This window comes from Ambystoma mexicanum, chromosome 3p (genome assembly GCF_040938575.1).
Source record: "Ambystoma mexicanum isolate Mex_15411 chromosome 3p, UKY_AmexF1_1, whole genome shotgun sequence".
Taxonomy (NCBI): Eukaryota; Metazoa; Chordata; class Amphibia; order Caudata; family Ambystomatidae; genus Ambystoma; species Ambystoma mexicanum.
The window spans coordinates 347,482,687-347,500,679 of NC_090925.1; positions in this window are offsets into that span (position 1 = coordinate 347,482,687).

A 17,993-nucleotide genomic window follows, 5' to 3' on the forward strand; every position below is an offset into this window, starting at 1 on the left:
AGAAAAAAACTGCAGCTAGTGCTTATTTTTTTAAAAAATAAATAGTATTTACCGAGATGCAGCTGCAGCTTTTCTGCCTGTAGTCTCCGGTCCGCCTCCTCAGAGTCCCGGCACCAATGAAGGAAAAGCCACCCAGTGGTAGCTTTTGTTTACTACAGCTGGCTGGCTTTTCCTTCATTAGTGCCGCAAAAGCAAAAGCCAGGACAGGCGGGCATCCATTTCACAAAATGGATGCGCCCATGTGCTTGCTTTTGCACATTTTTGAGCTTGAATTGCTCAAAATTTTTCATAGGGACTTCGAAAAAATAAATGCCAATGTTTTTTTTTTTTATATTGCCTATCTATTTTTGAAATCAAACATTTTGGGCGAACCATTCCTTTAATCATTAGCTGAATCTAACGCAGAGGCCTGGTGTGGCGAGCTGCATGTATGGCGATTCTGGTGAGCCCTGATTCGGTCGCCAGTTGAGCTGCCCCTGTTAGAACGGTTCTTCTAGTGGGCCCTGATGCAGTCGGTGTGTGAGCTACCTCTGTTTATAACGGCCTTCCCTCCTCGTATTGTGCAGAGGTCCTCCGGGGGACAGCGGTGGCCTCTCAGTGAGTCTGTGAGATTGGTGAAGTGGCCTGTCCTGTATGGCTGTGGTGGAGTGGTGCCTGATGAGTGTCGCCCATCAGTTTTTGTGGTAGCTGAGGAGTTCCCTAAGTTTGTGGAGTGGGTTGGGTTTGTGGAGTGCTGTGCAAGTCGGTCCGGGGTCACTCCCTTTCGCTCTGGGCCTCTCAGTGGCTGGAAGGTTTTTGCTGTGCCTGCCTTTGAGAAGGTTTCAGAGCCTAAAATCCCCGCAAGTCAGAATCCCAAAGTCCCTTGTCTTTTAGAAGGCACACTGGAACTCTTAGTACGAGTGCCGGGCTCCGCAGGTTGGTCGGTGCAGCCTCACTTGGCCTGGGAGGACGGCTGACTGCCCTTGCATGGTGTATGGTGGCTGCCTGAGGTGGCTGCTTGCTGAGAGGGCCCTGACTACACCTGCCAATCTGTTTTCTTTTTCCCCCTTATGATGTCTCCTGCAATTCCAGACTATAAGCGGCCTTGGTTTGGACAGTGGGTTGCTAGCGTTGACTGTATACACCCTTCCTGGTGCTGCAGGAGTGGCAGTTGCACCTCCTTGGCACTTCTTAGCGGAATCAGGAATGCTCAGTGTTGCTTTCTGCTGGACTTTTCAGACTTGCTGGCTGGCTGCAGGCTCTGCGAAGTGGCCCTAATGGTGGATGGCTCCCGATGGTGCACACCACTTTGGAATGCTTGGGAGGCCCTGCTACTCTAAGCATCACAGCGACCGGGGCGTCTCCTTCTTATGACTTACTGCTAGGCCGCCTGGTGAGTTCATTGTGCTTTGTGCAGTTTCTCCATGCATTGTTCAGTCTCCCTGCCTCTCTCTCTTTCCATCTCTCTGCCTTCTCCCTCCATGGTGCTCTCCATCTCTCCTACTTATTCAAACTCATACTCTATCCCCTATCTTTCCTTTCTCTCGAAGCCTGGATGGAAACATTTCAAAAAGATCTCCTGGCCTCCAATCCAGGCCTGGCCATTGCAGACACCTACATCAATGCTTCTTCCAGGCAGACTGTCAAAGACATCCTCTTTTTCGCTCCCTCTCCATACCAATGGACTCCCCCACATGGTCTCTGACGTTTCCCCTTTCTCTTTGTCGCCCATCAATGGTGGCACTAGATGGGAAGTACTCTTGGCATGCTTCTCATCCTCTAAGTGTATCATTAATGTCTATCTGAATGGCACTGTCATGGTCTAGGGCCCTCAGCCCAACCTCCTCTTACTTGACAGGCATCTTCCGTCTCTCGTCAACTTCATCCCCTCTCCTGCCACTTCTCTGTCTGCCACCCATCTTGCCCCTTCTACACCTCCGATGGGCATACCACCTCCCTGTACCCCTCCTTGGAATAACATCAAAGGTGGCAAACACCTTCACCTAGCTACCCTCAACTCTCGCTCTGCTATTAAACACTCCTCTGATAACTGTCCCCTTCTTGAAGACTTTGACCTTGACGTTCTCGCTCTCACTGAGGCTTGGTTCTCTGCCAGCTCTGTCACCGCTTTCGACATCCTCTCTGAAGACTACAAGATCCTCTCTAAGCCCAGGCCTAACCAGTCTGGAGGCAGAGTGACCTTGATCTTCCCTGAATGGGTTTCTGCTACTGTTGTTCCCACTCAGACTTACTCTTCCTTTGAATGCCTTGTCTGCGGGCTTGGTGTCTCTCCTACCCTCTCTTTGACTCTCGCCACCATCTAAACGACCCCTGGTGCGGTCTTCCTCTGAGTGGTCTGACCTCACCTCTGCTCTTCTTGTTTCCACCTCCAAGCTTCTCCTCCTCAGAGACTTCAATATTCACCTTAACTCCCCTGATTCGTCCACTGGACTTTTCTGCAGCCACTGTGACTTTCTTACCTTAACCATTCATCCCTCCCGCCTGACACACTCAGCCAGACTAACTTGGATGCTCTCATCTCAGCAGACATCCCCATCTCCAACCCTCTCACTCCACCTCTCTCCTGGTCTGACCCCACTCTCCTGTCCTCTCACCTGGATCGCTTAGGTCCCCGGCTAAGCCCCTGCCTGCACTGCCAGTCTCCTTCTCTGCCATTCGACCGATGAAGTGAGTGTCAGTAACTGCTTTTGCTGCCACTTTCATTCCCCCTCCCACACCTGCCACTGACTCTCACACTGACACAGTCCTTGCTAATTTTCACCTTCCTATCACGAACACCCTGGACATCCTTGCCCCTGTCATAAAGATCTGCATAAACCCTGCCTCAAAGCGCAACATTTGGTATGACTCCGACCTGGCCTCTTTGAAACGCAAGTGCAGAGCTGCTGAGCGGAAGTGGTGGGCATCAGGCATGTTCTCTGACAGACTAGACTACCTCCTGCTCCAAAGCCATTACAAACTCTCCATCCGCTAAAAGAAGAGGGCCCATATCCAATCTTGCATCTCTGTGGCGACTAACAACACTGGTGAACTATTTAAAATCTGCAAGGGACTCACTAAACCTACTGCAGTCTCCACGTATCGCCTGCATTCCCTGACCCTCTGTACTTCACTGGCCTCCTAATTCTTAACCAAAACTCAGGACATCCTGTCCTCACTCTCCACTACTACCCGCCCTTCTCCCTCCCCTGCTTTCTGACCTCCCTTGGCCCCCTCTCTCCTTCTTCTCTCCACTTTCTTGCCCATAGCACCGGATGAGGTCTCTAGACAAGTCCGCTCTACGAAAGTCTCCTCCAAACAGGTGCTCCCATGCTCCTCCAGAACTATCAAGTACATTGGCCCAGCCTTGGCAGATTTCTGTAATCACTCCTGTTGCCACTGGCTCCTTCCCTCTACCCCTAAAGCACTTCCTTGTGCATCCTCTCCTCAAAAAGCCTTCTGCCGACCCTTCCTGCCCGGCAAACTACTGCCCTATTTCCATTACCCCCTTCCTGGCCAAACTCTTGGAGAAGCTGGCCATCTCACAACTGATCCAACACACTGAATCTATTGGCTGTCTCCACGACCACCAGACTCACTTCAGAACAGCCAGAGGCACGGAAACTGCTCTTCTGAGCACCCCTGATGACTTGCTCTCCAATATCGATTCCAACTCTCCTTCCGTTCTTCTCCGGCTGGATCTTTCCTCTGCCTTTGACATGGTCAATCACTGCACCCTGACAAATTGGCTCTGTGACACTCTTGGCATCTCGTGCCTGGCACTGGACTGGTTGACCTATTTTTCTCTCCGACCAACCTTCCTGGGTTCAACTGGGCCCTTTCTCTCCCCTATCACCTTCTCCACCTGCGGCATCCCTCAAGGCTCTATCGTCTCACAGTGCCTCTTCAACATCTACCTTGCCCATCTGGCCCACTTGATCTCCTCTTACTCTCCTCACTTCCAGCGATATGCAGACAACAAGCAGCTCTCCTTCAAGCTTCCCTCTACCTCCTCCTCTCCCTCCTCTGTCATCCCTGACTGTCTGACTGCTTTTCAGGCATGGTGTGCTGCCAATGATTAATGGCTTCAAGCAGGGGCGTTGCTAGGGGGGGCTAAGGGGACTATAGCCCCTTATCTTTTGGTTGTAGCCCCGGATAGAATCTCAGGAGCTACAGCCAAAAGACTAGCTAGCCCCCAGTCCCAACAGTTCTGACATCAGCGTAGCCACAGGTCTTTTCCAGACCTAGCAACTCCCCTGGCAGTAAGACTGAGATCCTTCTCAATTGGACCCCAGCTCCCTCCTTCTCTTCTACCCTCTGGCCGCTCTCTATGAGTTCACTCCCCTCACCCTCCAGTGAGGCAAAAAAACCTTGGTTTCATCTTTGACTCCTCCCTCTCCTTCTCTCCTCACATGGTGGACCTTGCGAAGAAGGCCCAATATCAGCTACACCTCCTCAGAGGCATTCTCCCTTTCGTCACCTTCCCCCAGAAATTCAATGTCTCCAGAGCTCTGTTCCTCTCTAGACGTCACTCCTGCAACAGCCTCTTCCTCTATCTTCCTTTATCCTCCTTTTGCCATCTTCAGCTAATCCGGAATAGGACTGCAAGACTTATCCTTTGCCTCAAGCCCAGAGACTGCATGTCTCTGACCCTAAAACCTCTCCACTGGTTCTCTGTTGCTGCTAGTATCAAGTACAAGACCCTCTGCATCACCCACAGGGCTTTCTGGGGCCTGGGACCCAGCTACACCCAACTCTCTCTTCCTAAATACCTTCATGCTAGAGCTCTTCTGTCTTCTGGCTCCAACTCTCTGCAGATCAGAAGCTTCTCTAAGCAGAGAGTGGGGGGTAGCTCTCTCTCCTCCACAGGAGCCTCTCTCTGGAATGGTCTCACTGCCCCTCTCAGGCATGAGCCGGACCTCCTTAAGTTCTGGAAGCTCTTCAAGACCCTCTTCTTCTCTTCTTCCTTCTCTCTCCCCGGCTAATACCCCGTCTGCCACAGTGACTGGCTGCCTGGTTCCCTATGAGTTTTACAGGGCATCAATCACCCCCCCGCCCAGTCCCCGCTCCTCACACTTAGCATGTGGTCCCTCTCCCCTGCACCCCATGCAATCCCTGGCACTTGCCCTCCGGGCCTTCCCATAGCACATTCAACCCCTGTGGCCCTCTTTCCCCTCCTGCTCCACCCCCTTAAATTGCACCCTATCCTCTTTTTCTTACACCGCCCTCTCTTCCTTGTACTTTGTATGTCGCCCAGACCACCACTCCCCACCCCCAGCCTCCCCCCTCACTTCCTGCAGCTGCACTTGCAGGATCCGAATGTCACAAGGCCTAGTAGGACCATTATTGTTATCTTCTTCCTTGTCAGCCCTCCCTTTTTTTGTCTTGTGGCGCCTTGAAACACCATTTGTTGTATAGGCGCCTTACAAATATCCAATAAACTAAAATCAAATTATGTTATTGGGATTTATACCATACGCTACAAAATACACCACACTGTGCACCCATTCACACTGCAAGTGCCATTGCTAGGAATACTATAGTGGTGGCTTTGAAAGTGCTGCCTGGAGGGTCTGCTTCCTGCTGCAAGGTCCTTCTTCCTGCCTCTGCCTCCTGACCGTCCCACAACTTTACGAGTTCCTCGAGTTAGCCCATTCCCCCTACAAGGCCATACAGACAATGTTCTCCTCCGTCTCCCCCTCTTAATGTTACCTTGTCGCCAGGTGTTTACATGTTTTCCCTTGGCCTCACTGCTGTCTGCCAGCGTTAAGCTGAGTGGGCCCCCACCTCGCCAGACCGTGACTACGTCGTCCAGTGTTGGCCTTGCAGTCAAAAACAAAGAGAGCATGGCCCAGTGGATGTGTTTCTGTTTACAAGTCTGTTTGCTCTTTCCTAGTGATTGTTACCCTCCTGCTTTGTGAGTCTTAGCTCCCCAAGAGTTTCCCTGTTCCCAACGTTCTTTCTGCAAATTGTACTCTGTAGCTGTAGAGACATTGCTTTTATCAGCAGCAGAAATAAGGAGGTAGCCAAGCAGGTTGAGAGTCTTTAGCTGAGATGTGTGCTGAAGCTTCATACCACTGCTTCTTTTTTCAGAAGGGAGGTGTATTTGTTTTTTTTTGTTTTTTAAAACTATTTCGCTTGTATCAAGGTAAGAAAAGGAAAACATTAAAATCACAATTGCTTTTCAATATGGCTTGTTGAAGTTGTTACTGTGCATGTAGCCGTGTGAACGATATTGGAGGTGCATAAAAGAATAGCACGCATGTGTCCCGGGCGGCCATGGTCGATCGAGGGTCTTGGCGGGAGGGGCGGGGGACCAAGCAGACCCCTGAAATGGGCCCCTGCTCACCTTCAGCTGGCCCTAACTACACGTGTTTATGTTTAGCAGCAAAGAACGCATGGGTACATTTACTTGTAAAAGCCAGTACAGTGCTGCAGTTAGTAAACCAAATATGTGCCTCCTCTCAAGGCAATTAAAACGAGTCACAAAAATAAAAGTTTTGAAAATGATTTCCCTCGTGTGTGCTTATAACAGTGGAAGAACTTACCGTCTCCACATCTATAATAATAAAGGGGATGCCTTTGTCTAATAAACATGTGACGTTATCAGGCACGAACTTTTGGTGGGGTTCTTTCAGCATTGAAAGAAGTGTATTTGAAAATTATAATTGCCTTGCCCCCTCCTCCCCCGGCGTGTTTATGATGTAAGGAAGGTTAAACTGAGGTCCTTTCAGGCCCTGCAAGGGCGACCTAGCGTATTAGTTCAGAACGGCTGTTTCAGAAGAACGCCCCTACGACGCACGTATGTGTCAATTGGCTGAGCGCAGGGGTGTGGCTCCGCCTACTGCCAGGGTTTATAAATACAGCTGCTCTGCGCTCATTGTAGTACACGCGCGCGTGAGACTGAGCAGTGGAGGTACTCGCTGGAAAGAACGTGGCCACGCCGCGTAAAGTCAGCGTAGAGCTGCGCCAATCCTCTGCTCGCTTCCTACGGCCCGCCGCCCGCTGCTAAACTCCGCCGGGTCCTAAAAGCCACCGATTGCTTAGCTAGTCTTCTACTAAAGCGCTTCTTGCAGCCATGAAAGTGTCGTTGCCCGGGAAGAGGCAAGAGCAGGGGCAGTCGGGCCCGCTTCTGTATGACATGCCGGGGTGCTACTCCCGTCTGCAGGCGCTGGTGCCCACCCTCCCCCGGGACAGAGAGGTGCCACACGTGGAGATCCTGCAGCATGTCATCGACTACATCTGGGCGCTGCAGGGGGCGCTAGAGCCCCCACGAGGGGAGCGGGGGCTCCACCTGATCACCAGAATCCCGGGGACAGGAGGGGAACAACCTGGACAAGTAAGTCGTCTGACTAGACTTTCTTTCCAACCTCGGCACCATATGCTGTACTGCTACCCACACACCCAGAATGCAGCTTCTCCTTTCTTCCAACTGCCCCCTCACGCTGCACCCCCACACTTCAATGCACTCTACCCCCAACGGCCACAGCTCCCGCTTCATCCCTGACCTCAATGCCTTAGTTCTGACCTGAGCTAGTGCAACTCTGGATGCTCCCTGTATACCCCCCAACCCCCATATGCACCCACTGACCGCACTCAACGTCCCCCACCCTAGCAACTACTCGCCATCGTTACTGCACAGTCCCTCTGTCCCATCCTGCCCCAGCTTCCAGTGTGGTTCTTCAAGTGCACCCTACCGCCCCCCGTGTTTCTCTGGGGCGGGGGGGGCGGTCTGTCCGTCTGTCACGGGGAGCATATGGCTGACACTAGCAGGCTGGTGGGCGGGGTCCTGCGTGTGGTGGCAGCAGCTGAGTGGGCGGTCTGCGGTGGCTGCAGCTGGTCCTGTGCAGAGGGCCCCAGGCACACGCTGCCTTTTCGTAACATGAAAGCGGGGAGCGTGCACCTGCGGGGCAAGGGTGTTCCTCCTGGGTGGTGCCTTCATTCAGCGCGTGGGGGTTGGGGGGCGGGAGGTTAGTGTGGGGGGGGGGGGGGGTTGGGGGCTGCTGAGTGCCAGTGTGGATACAAGCCTGGGCGTGACCGTTTCCTGGAAGAAGTCTTTATTTTCTAGCTGTTAAGGTCGTGTTCGATGGTTTTTGGGTTGGGACCAGATTAGGGTTGTGAATGTTTAAAGGAAAATCTTGGGGCGGGGAGGGGACAGGAATGGAGTTTTATTGAGACTAGGTGCCCATGGCGCTAGCCATTTACTAGTTAAAGGCAGTCGGGGCGGTTCTCTTAATTGGGCCGTGACGGAAACCCCATTAACTTACGTGGCTCTGAGTAGAATTGCGGCAGCCGTGGTTTCCCATGCCCATTATTGAGCAAAACCAAGCGATGGTATTTGTCATGCCCGCCCCTTTTATCTTTCTCTGCTGCTAAACTCACCATATCGCTTATTTTCTGTCATTCACTATTGCCCTGCGATCCTGTTTGGTCTGGTTTATCTCGCCCTTCTGCACTCAGTTGCTTTCTGTGGCTTCTATCCCCCACCCAATCTATTTCACTTTCTAGGCTTTCTCTGTGCTTCCTCGTTCTTCCCTTATTTGCCTGGACATTGCATTTGTTCACTCCTCTCGCAATTCCTGCTCCGTGTTTTTGTTTGTTTGAATGGTGTCCAGCTGTTGAAGGCTTTGGTATTGTGGCAATGCCACCTTGCCCTTTCCACATGTTTACCCTCTGTCTTTACTTTTTTCAGAGCTGTCGATAGACTGGACCCACCTTGCGAAGACCTGCTCGCTGGAAACTCTTGCCACTGGACTCTGATGGTTTGGGCAGTCCCTGTGGTGACTGCCCCAGGACTGGCCTGTCGTGGTGGTAGAGGGTCATCGATGGAGCCTTGACGCTCATCGGGATGCTTGGTGACCTGACACAAGGCCTCCCACTCCAACAGATGAGCTTCTTCTTGACTGGGGAACTAAGCTCCTCAGATGTTCGAACTGAACAAGTATTGTATATTACAATGGTTCCCTAAGAGGAAAGGATGGACTTTGTTTTTGTTATTAAAAACATTAATTTTGAGTTTTCTGTGCCCATTGCTTCTTTTGCTGGTAATGGGAGTTCTCTGGGCAGTCTGATTATGGTCACCCAGGTGTCTTGGAATACTTCTGAGCCAGTGGCCTCCTTCTGTCAAGGTGTTTGAGGTGTAGCACAAATACTCAGTTCCCCTTTGCCAGTAAATTGGAGCAGGAAAAAAACGTGCCACTGTGGGGGTGGGGGAGTTATAATGCCGAGAAACCATATACACGCCAAACATTACAAACCCTGTTTGCATAACACATGGCCCCAACTTATTACACTGCTGCCAGCCTGTCACCCCTGCAGTGTCATGAGCCATGGCAAATGTTTTGTTCTGGTCTTGCTCAGGTGCATATCAGCTAATACTTGGAGGGATCAAGGAACAGCTGGGTATGAAGTCTGAAACACTGTTCCTGGTGGTACCCGCCTCCCTCATCGCGGCCATTTCATGATGGCCTGTCCATGAACCAATCCTGCAGTAGAGCAGTTTCCTCATCCTGTCCCCAACCAATCCTGCAGTACAGCAGTTACCTCCTGTCCCCAACCAATCGTGCACTAGAGCAGTTTCCTCAATCGACTTGCATCACACTGTGCCTCTACGTGTAAGAGGGCAGCAATGTCCGAATATGCCCAGCACCACACCCAGTAACATTATCTCGAAGTTCTTTGCACAATCTGTTCAGAAAGCTAGTACCTGCGATGTGATTTGATGTTTTGTTGTACCCTTGCCATACTATGACGCTGGCACGCAAGTCCTCTGTTCAGGTGCAGAGGGCCCAAGCCTGCTGTTGGTCTTGGCCCCCTCTGGCTTGTAGTGCTCCAGACCGTCATGCATCTGCATTTGGTGGATGCTCTTTCAAAACCTACTGTTAACGTACCTTGACGCTCTAATTTAAGTACAACTCCCATATGCCCAATTAACCTATTGATGACTTCAGACCCCTTCCACCCATTCCAGAACCGCTCACTGCTCAGCCACCTGTTTTTGGAAACCACCCCCCCAGTTGCGGCCCACGTTTGGCATGTAAACATACTACCTTCAGCATGTGTACAGTGTGACTGCGGCCATCTTGTCTAAAGTGTGGTATTACGAGTGCTTTATTTAGTCCTCATGCAGTGCTTTGTGCTGCTGCTTGCCAGGCTGAGCCCAGGGACTTCTTTCTAAGCACCATCACTTCACTACTTTTTTTAAAAATCCAGACCATTATCTGTGCTCAAGTTTACTCCTAGTCAGCTGCCGCCACTCTTCCTCCAGTGTTCACGGAGGCACTGCCCCCCAGTTAGACTTCCTGCACCATGGCATGCTTGGGTTAAGTGGGGTTGGTGGCAGGTGTGGTGCATGACCGCCTGTCACTCACTAGAGGTGGGTAGGCCGGCCAGAAGGCTGATACACGTACGAATTACTGCTTGCTGTTTGTGGCCGTGTTGTGAGCAGTGTGTGGCATGCTTTGTGGTCGAACATGCATGATGCAGAGCCTGGCTAATCCATTTCAAATGCAGAGCACAGATGCAGGTGGTGAAGCATGTGCCAGGGTGCAGACTTCTAGTCTTAAATCGCATGCTCGGTTCAGTCCACACTCTACCCAGGTAGAAACATTGGCATACACCTGGTAGCATAGACATTTCAGCACTGCCGCCAGCTGTTGCTACACCAAATAGGCGAGGGCTATGTGCAAAGTCTAAAAGGTCTGAGACTAGTTAGACCTGTGGGCTGTGGCTACACCCAGGCAATGTTTAACTTTTTTTTTATTTTTCTAAGGTGGAGTGGTTCTGCTGGGAGAGGGTGGACTAGGATGCAAAGTTCTCATTTGGCAGGAACTCTGCTCCTTTAATTGCTCCTTACTTTTCTTTTCTCTGGTACTGACTCAGTCTGTTCTAGTCTTGACGGCTTTTGTGGTGGACTGGAGGTTGGAGTATACAAACTGTGTGGTGCTGTAGATGGCACAGGCTCGCTAAATCCTGTTTTTCTTTACTACTTTGCTCCTTGCAGTTGGATCTGATGGCTACAGACCCACCCCCATTGTTATTAAATGCAGTTGGCAGTTAATGTGTCTGACCTGATTTACATAAATGCAAGCTTTAACTTTTTGTTCTATAAATCATCCATTATTTTTAAATGTATTCTAGGTGTTGCTAATACTGCTTTATACACAGTCACAAACCGACTTGGTTTGTATGGCGCTTGTTGACTTCTGGAGCCAACAGTAGCTCTTGGCAGCAGTTGGTGACAACTTAAGATAACCAGGCTCTCCTGTGCTAGAACCAAGAGCTAAATGGCTCCCAGCAATTTCCAACCCCAATAGCTTTTTTTCTCTCCCACATAATGGTTTTTGCAATGGAAACCGTTTTGATAAAAATGGACAGCTGAGCAGACAAGATTACAAATCCACAGTAAAGCTTTGTACTGGTAAAGGGGAATGCAGGGTTTGTTGCTTCTGTACCTGTAATCATTGGAGTTATATCAAGCATACCCCTGATCGGAGGTTAATGCTCCTGTGAAATACAAAGTTGTAGGACATTTCTAGTACCTGCCAACGTTGGTCAGTGGTTGAATGATGGCTTGTGTTAGTGTACCCTTGACTCATGGAGGCTCCATTGTTTCATATGTTGAGATGGTGGCCCATGTGCAGATGGGCCTTTAATCCTCTCAACCCAAACAGGCCCACCACTTAAGAAGCGGTTTTCCTGGTTGTACATAAAGCACAATTGTACAAGGCTCTGGGGAGTGTAGTTTTAGCAACAGTTAAAACACTCCCAAATACTTTGCAGTTAATTCCCCCCTCTCACTCCCCCAACATGATTGGACAGAAACCTCTTCAAAGAATCTTTTCCCAATTTTATTGATGGTCACCTGCAAATCATATTCAGAACACACCTCTTAGGATTCATCTGCAGAAGGCCATGATGTCGGTACATGGTTATTGTTGAAACATAATTCATTAGCAATAACTGGCCTAGGGCCTTTACTTTAAGTGTGATTGCACATGGTCCGCTTACATATTTTAGCAAATAAAAAAAAAAAGGAAGGCCTGAATAACAAGATCTTGGACTATTGATTGCGATCTCAACTACCCCAGACACCTGGTGCTTCTTAACCTACTAACTTATGCAACCACTACTCAAGAATATACGGCCTCTGGTGACCTGTAAACAATTAACTGCCAGATAGCCTGGCCTTTGGTCCCATTTTTATTACCAACCCAAACGTGTTCCACCCCCGCTATGCGACTTCAACACGAGTGAGGTCACATTTGTTCCCTTCTGGGTCTGTTAAATCATAATCCTTGTCCTGTTTGTAAGCTGACCACCTTGCTAGACTACTCCTTTCCGTCAATGAATGCCCCTTCTACTTAAGCAGCAGCTAACTGTGAAGGTTAAAGTTACTGATTTAATCTATTTTGCTGTCTTTAAACCTGAGTCAGTTTAAAAGTCAACATGCATTTTGTGAGTCACAACTAACTTGTTTTTGCAAATCAACCTGTGTGTAGAAGTGGTCATGTTGCATTTGCAGTTTTAATGTATGTTTTCTCTGTGTATGGAGATCTAATGCTATGTATCAATCTTAATCACTAGAAGTAACATATCCCATCACTTGATACATATGAATTTGTAACAATGTGCCCAGTTCGCTGCCATCCCCCTGTCATCACTACGGTGTGCACAACATCAAGGCCACCCCAACATTCCCCCTTAAATTAATACTTTAACAAATCATAATAATCTTCTTGGGGGAACCACCCTACAACCATCATTAACATTGGTCTCCATATGGGCATACTCTTCTGCTGAACACCCCCATTCTTGCAATCAGCCTGCTGCTCAACGCCAGCATGGAAGTTTGGTGGAGGAAACAAGACCATATGGGATGAGGTAGTGGTGGCCCTAGCCTTGGACAGGGTTATTTTGGCAACAAAAAGGAAGGAAGAAAAGTAGGCACCATGATCTTGGTGAGTGCCATTTTCTGTCATTGGGAGGCACAAATGTGCAGCAGGTACTCCAGATTTTTGTATACTCGACCCTCCATTGCTGTCAAGAGGTAGAGTATGTACCGGTTTTGCAAATTTATGAGCCTTGATACCTGGAACACTTCCTTAATGTTTACTCATTTCCTATGTTGTGTTTTTGCTGTTGTACATATATGGTGGTGAAAGGGGCACAGGGCGGAGATGTAATTTTTGATATTGGGTGCACTTTAGGGTTCACGAGGACTGGCACATAAAGGGTAGAGGGACTGCACACACCTCGCCTGGCTGGAGCCAACTGTCTGTCCGAATTCTGTCCACAGGTTCAAGTTACCCAGAAGAGCTTCTGTACCCCCCAGCCAAACTTGGGATGGTTGGCGTGTGTCTGCACTTCCCATTTGTGCCAACGGGCACATTTCTCAAAACACTTGCCCATTTTTCTATATTTTAACAGGTTTTTCTGTCTTTGAGCTACGTCAGATACTGCAAATTATTTCTCCATATGTACCCACTGTTTGTGTTTTTTTTTTTTTTTTTTTTTTTTGTTTTTGCCACCCCTTCTGACAATCCCTTTGTTCCTCCAGGTCTGCAACTTTTAGCTAATTCCAAGATCAAGTGAATTCTTTGTCTATGCCTAACATGTTCTGCATGCTCGACCATAAACAATCGTCACTTGGTATGATTGATGCTGTAATGGACTGCCCTCAATCCCTGCACAGGGCGCAGTGCACTAGACCTGGCGCCTCTACCTCACTTGGGATACACACCCTAGGAACACCAGAAGCATGGGGATGAGAGCACAGATGTAGCAATATCCTACGGATCTCTCCCCACCTGCCTCATATGGCCATACCATACGTTGTCAACTGTGAAACCATGTGCATTCATTATGGGATATTAGTTTTATTGAGAATTGTTAACATTTCCTCTTCTTCCTCGTAATATTTTCTCTTCAGACTTCTTAATATTGGACCATGTTGAGGCTTTTATACACATTCCAATTCAAGACATGACCAAGGACCAGAAATTCCTTTTCCTAACAAATGTATTTAAATTACAGATCTCTTTGCACTGAAACAGTGAAAAAGGCTGCTGGTAGGTGGATCCGCTTCTTTTTGCCCTTCACAGCAATTGGAGTCTCGTTGATCACCGCATGGCCCACGGAAACTCAATTTGTTCCAGCACTGCATGAAGGTGCGGATACAGATGAGATCCCCGAGGAGAAGTTGTCTTGTGCTGATTGTTGGTTGGCCCTTTTAAATTTTTTTTTTCTCTCTCCCCTCTTCTGTTGGTGAGAAGACCCAACCTGACGGGGTATCACTTTGTACACCGGGACCAACTTCAATCAACTGGCATCCACTATTGATGTGGAGCCCCTTGAATGGACTAATGGGTCTGAGCAAGAACCCCCTGCCCCCACAGAACCCCCTGCCCCCACTAACCTAATGGTATTTTCAGGATTGAACTCCTTGCATACTACGTATCTACTTACCTGCTCTTGTAAGTTAGGGATGCCCAAACTACCTAGAGATCTGCTGTGATTTGTCATTTAAGTATGTGGTGGGTTATGTAGTTGCTCTATAGCCAAAATAAGTAGCTGTACAGGCATTACTACTGTTCCCATCACTTGCTATCTCAGACAGCATATCTGTGGGCAAGGGAACACGCCTTTCCCGAATGCCTGTTCTTTTTTAGGGGCTTTCGCTTGCATTTCTTTTTATAGTGTACCAGGCTGATGACTGTAGCTGTTGGGACATGGTTTCCATTTTCTGGGAAGCTGTGAAAGAAAATGATGCAACTTCCTTTGCCACATTGTCTGTGGCATTTCCGAGAGCTATTGCACCCATTGCAGTGCAGCATGCTGGACAGTGGATCCGTCAAACCTCCAAAACCCTTTTGTCATATTAATAACCCGGAATGGATGGTAGAGGTGATGTACATGGAGTCACAATGAACAGTGATTGCCTTCCCGTTAGGCATTTCTTGTGCCTCTGTGCCACTGCTTGTGCAGGGTTAATGAGAAGGCAACCGTTTGACCCAGTAGTCCCATGACAGCTGTACCTGTAGGCCTCCCACCATCACTTCACCCCATCTTCCAGGACATCCTCTTTCACATTCACCCTCTTCCTCCCCAATACGTGGTAATATTGTGAAATATCCTCCGGCTGCACTGGCTCTGCTACAAATGTCATGGGATTTACTAGGGCATTGCACAGGATGAATTAAGGCCTCATATCCCGACACACTGATATGATAGGTTATTTATAACGTTCTTAATATGAGGTTTCTAGGTATACAGTAATAAAATCACTGCAAAAATGTCGCCTACTGTGGCAAAAATGCTGTGGTTTGACCTGGTAAATGTGTACCCCATTATACCATTTATGGGGAGTGTGGGTTCCCCTGCTCCCCTTAAATGGTATAATGGGTCTGGGGGTTGCGGGGGTGTCCCTCGCATCCTTTACATGGATTGCGGCAGCAAAACCACTGCCATTTTTGCTGCAATTTTAACACATTGAACCGGTTTCTAAGCATGGACCCGGGGATTGAACCTGTGTTGCTCCATGTCATCTTGCTTCCAAGTCGAGCACGTTGCCCCTGAGCTATCATCCTGAGACAAATGTGGTCACATTGACAGTCGTCAATGTGGATTTAGATTTTTCTAGAATCGCAAAGACTGCATGCTCTAAGTACAATGTCAATGGGCAACCCATAGTAATGGTCGAAAGACTTGAATTGCAAAAGCCACTGTTGCTACCTATCAAAACCCCAGCCACGAAGCAAGCACGCTGAGACAGTATAACAGAACTTCACACACATAACCTCTACTAGTAGAACCAACATGTGTCGATCCCCTTAAGAGTACATCAAAACACACATCTATGGCCTAGGGAATAAAACAGGCAGTCATCTCCACCATGATGTGAATACGCCCACAAGGCCAACTTGCTACTAGGGAATTGCAGTACACCCACAGGTTCACCTCACATACCCACACAATACATACATTGTGGGGGATTAATCAAAGCCCCCAAATAAATGAAACTGAAGGGCCATGGGAAGCATGGGCTGCCAGATCTCATCAAAGAAAATCAGAAAAACCTTCTCACAGAAACTGGGCAGAGTTAAGGCAGACTTGTGGTGTTTCTGCATGTAACACAAGGGTGTGCTTGCGCTATGTGAAAAGGCTTACCTGTCATTACAAAAGAAAAAGCAGCATTTTTAGTTCAGTGGCAGAAGAAATTCAAAGGCCCCTTTCACATAACCAAAATTACTTTGCATGGATGTTTGCAGTTTAAAGCAAGACGAGAGAAAAATGTTCCACAGCCAACATACAGATGTCACTGAAAAGACATGGTGTGTGACAAAAAGTAATATATCTTATGCTTCACATGCAAGATGCCGGCCAACATTTGAAAAGAAAAGCCCACTTTGTTTCAATGGAGAAGTTCCCGTGGGCCTGAGGTATACCCTTTGGCTTGCAGTGGGGAAAATGTCTCAAAGGACTCTCCCACTGAAAGCCTGGCTTGAATCCCAGCTGTTTACAACTGCAATAAAGTGTGGCAGCAGAGTGTGTAAAACAAACTTCCCCCAGACTGTAAGTCTCTGAAATCTGGTTTATGTGCAGGGCAGATGACCTAGTGGGTGCATGACCGGGATATAGTGGCGAGGTGTGAATACAGGGGCTGCATTCCAGGCTGAACTATGAAAAACATACAGGAAAATAGAAGCTTTCCAGATTGCAATAGTGATCTCCTTCAGGTAAGCGGACAGGCTGCCAGATGACTGCAGTGGGGCATCTCTGTGTGGCCGGTGAATCCCAGTATTTGAGTTGCAGCCTACACTTCAAACAACAAAGACTAATAATAAAAAGAAAAAACTCTGGCCACATGCTGGCTCAGAGAGGCAAATGGCTCTGGGGACAGGAGGGCTCCAATTTGCGTAGTCTAAAGATTTCCTATTCATTTAAAAGGACTTATCAATGATTTACAGGTGATATTTTTGAAATAAAATTGATCCACCTGCAACTTGGGTATTGTAATGGCGAGCTAAAAGGTTTTCCTGGCTGCCTTGAACATGTCCTGGATTTCAGTGTTTGTGAACTGGTGGGGGTGAAATTAGGTATTTGGAAAGTAATTGACATGTCCACAATTAATTATGTTATTTTTGTTGGTGGAAAATTACCACACGGTCGTGCAACATGATGTGGAAATGGCTGTCATTTTATTAAATTCCCCATGAGTAGCTGAAGCTGAATACATGCATACTATGGCAGCTACTAGTAAATTATGAAATTTTCCTACAAAACAAAGTTTTCCCCAAAAATGTACATGAAAACAAAAGGGCATTGCAAATGGGAATTGCCATATATCTGCTGTAGACTCCTGAACCAATCCATAGAGAGAGGCTGGTCTTGGGAGAGAGAAGGGTAACTGGTCAATCCTTGCTGCGAGAACTCTTGAAGTGAACTACACAATGTTGTAAACTTGGTGTTCTCACTGGTATATAAATACCTCTATAAATAAAATAAATTCAAATATATAAGTTGAATGCATTATGAGAAAGGAAAAGAGCTGCTAAAATTACCATTGGCAGAGCTGCTGAAACTTACCATCTGACAGCTGCAAGGAAACATTGAGATTTTACTGAAATTGCATGGCTGTGGTGTGTTTTATTGCTGGGAAGGCCTAAAAGCTGACTGCGTCCTATGGTGAAGAGCTGGGGACCATTGTTGAGAGTGGAGTGACCAGATCCCTGCCCTCCCAGAGGGTCCTGAAATGCAGCTGGTTTTCCTGAATTCTAAACAGAGGTTTTAAATATAAGTAGAATTGAACCCTCTGAAACAAACAGGTGGGGAATCTGCTTGTCTTCAATCCTTTTTGTCTATAGTGGGGGGTGGGCAAAATTATGTAGATCCTTAGCCTATTTAACTAAAACATATTAATCTAATTCCCCCATTTGGCAGAACAGCACAGGATGATTTTTGTTAAAATTTGAAATTAACAAAGCTCTTTCCCATTGTGCACTGAAAATTAGTCT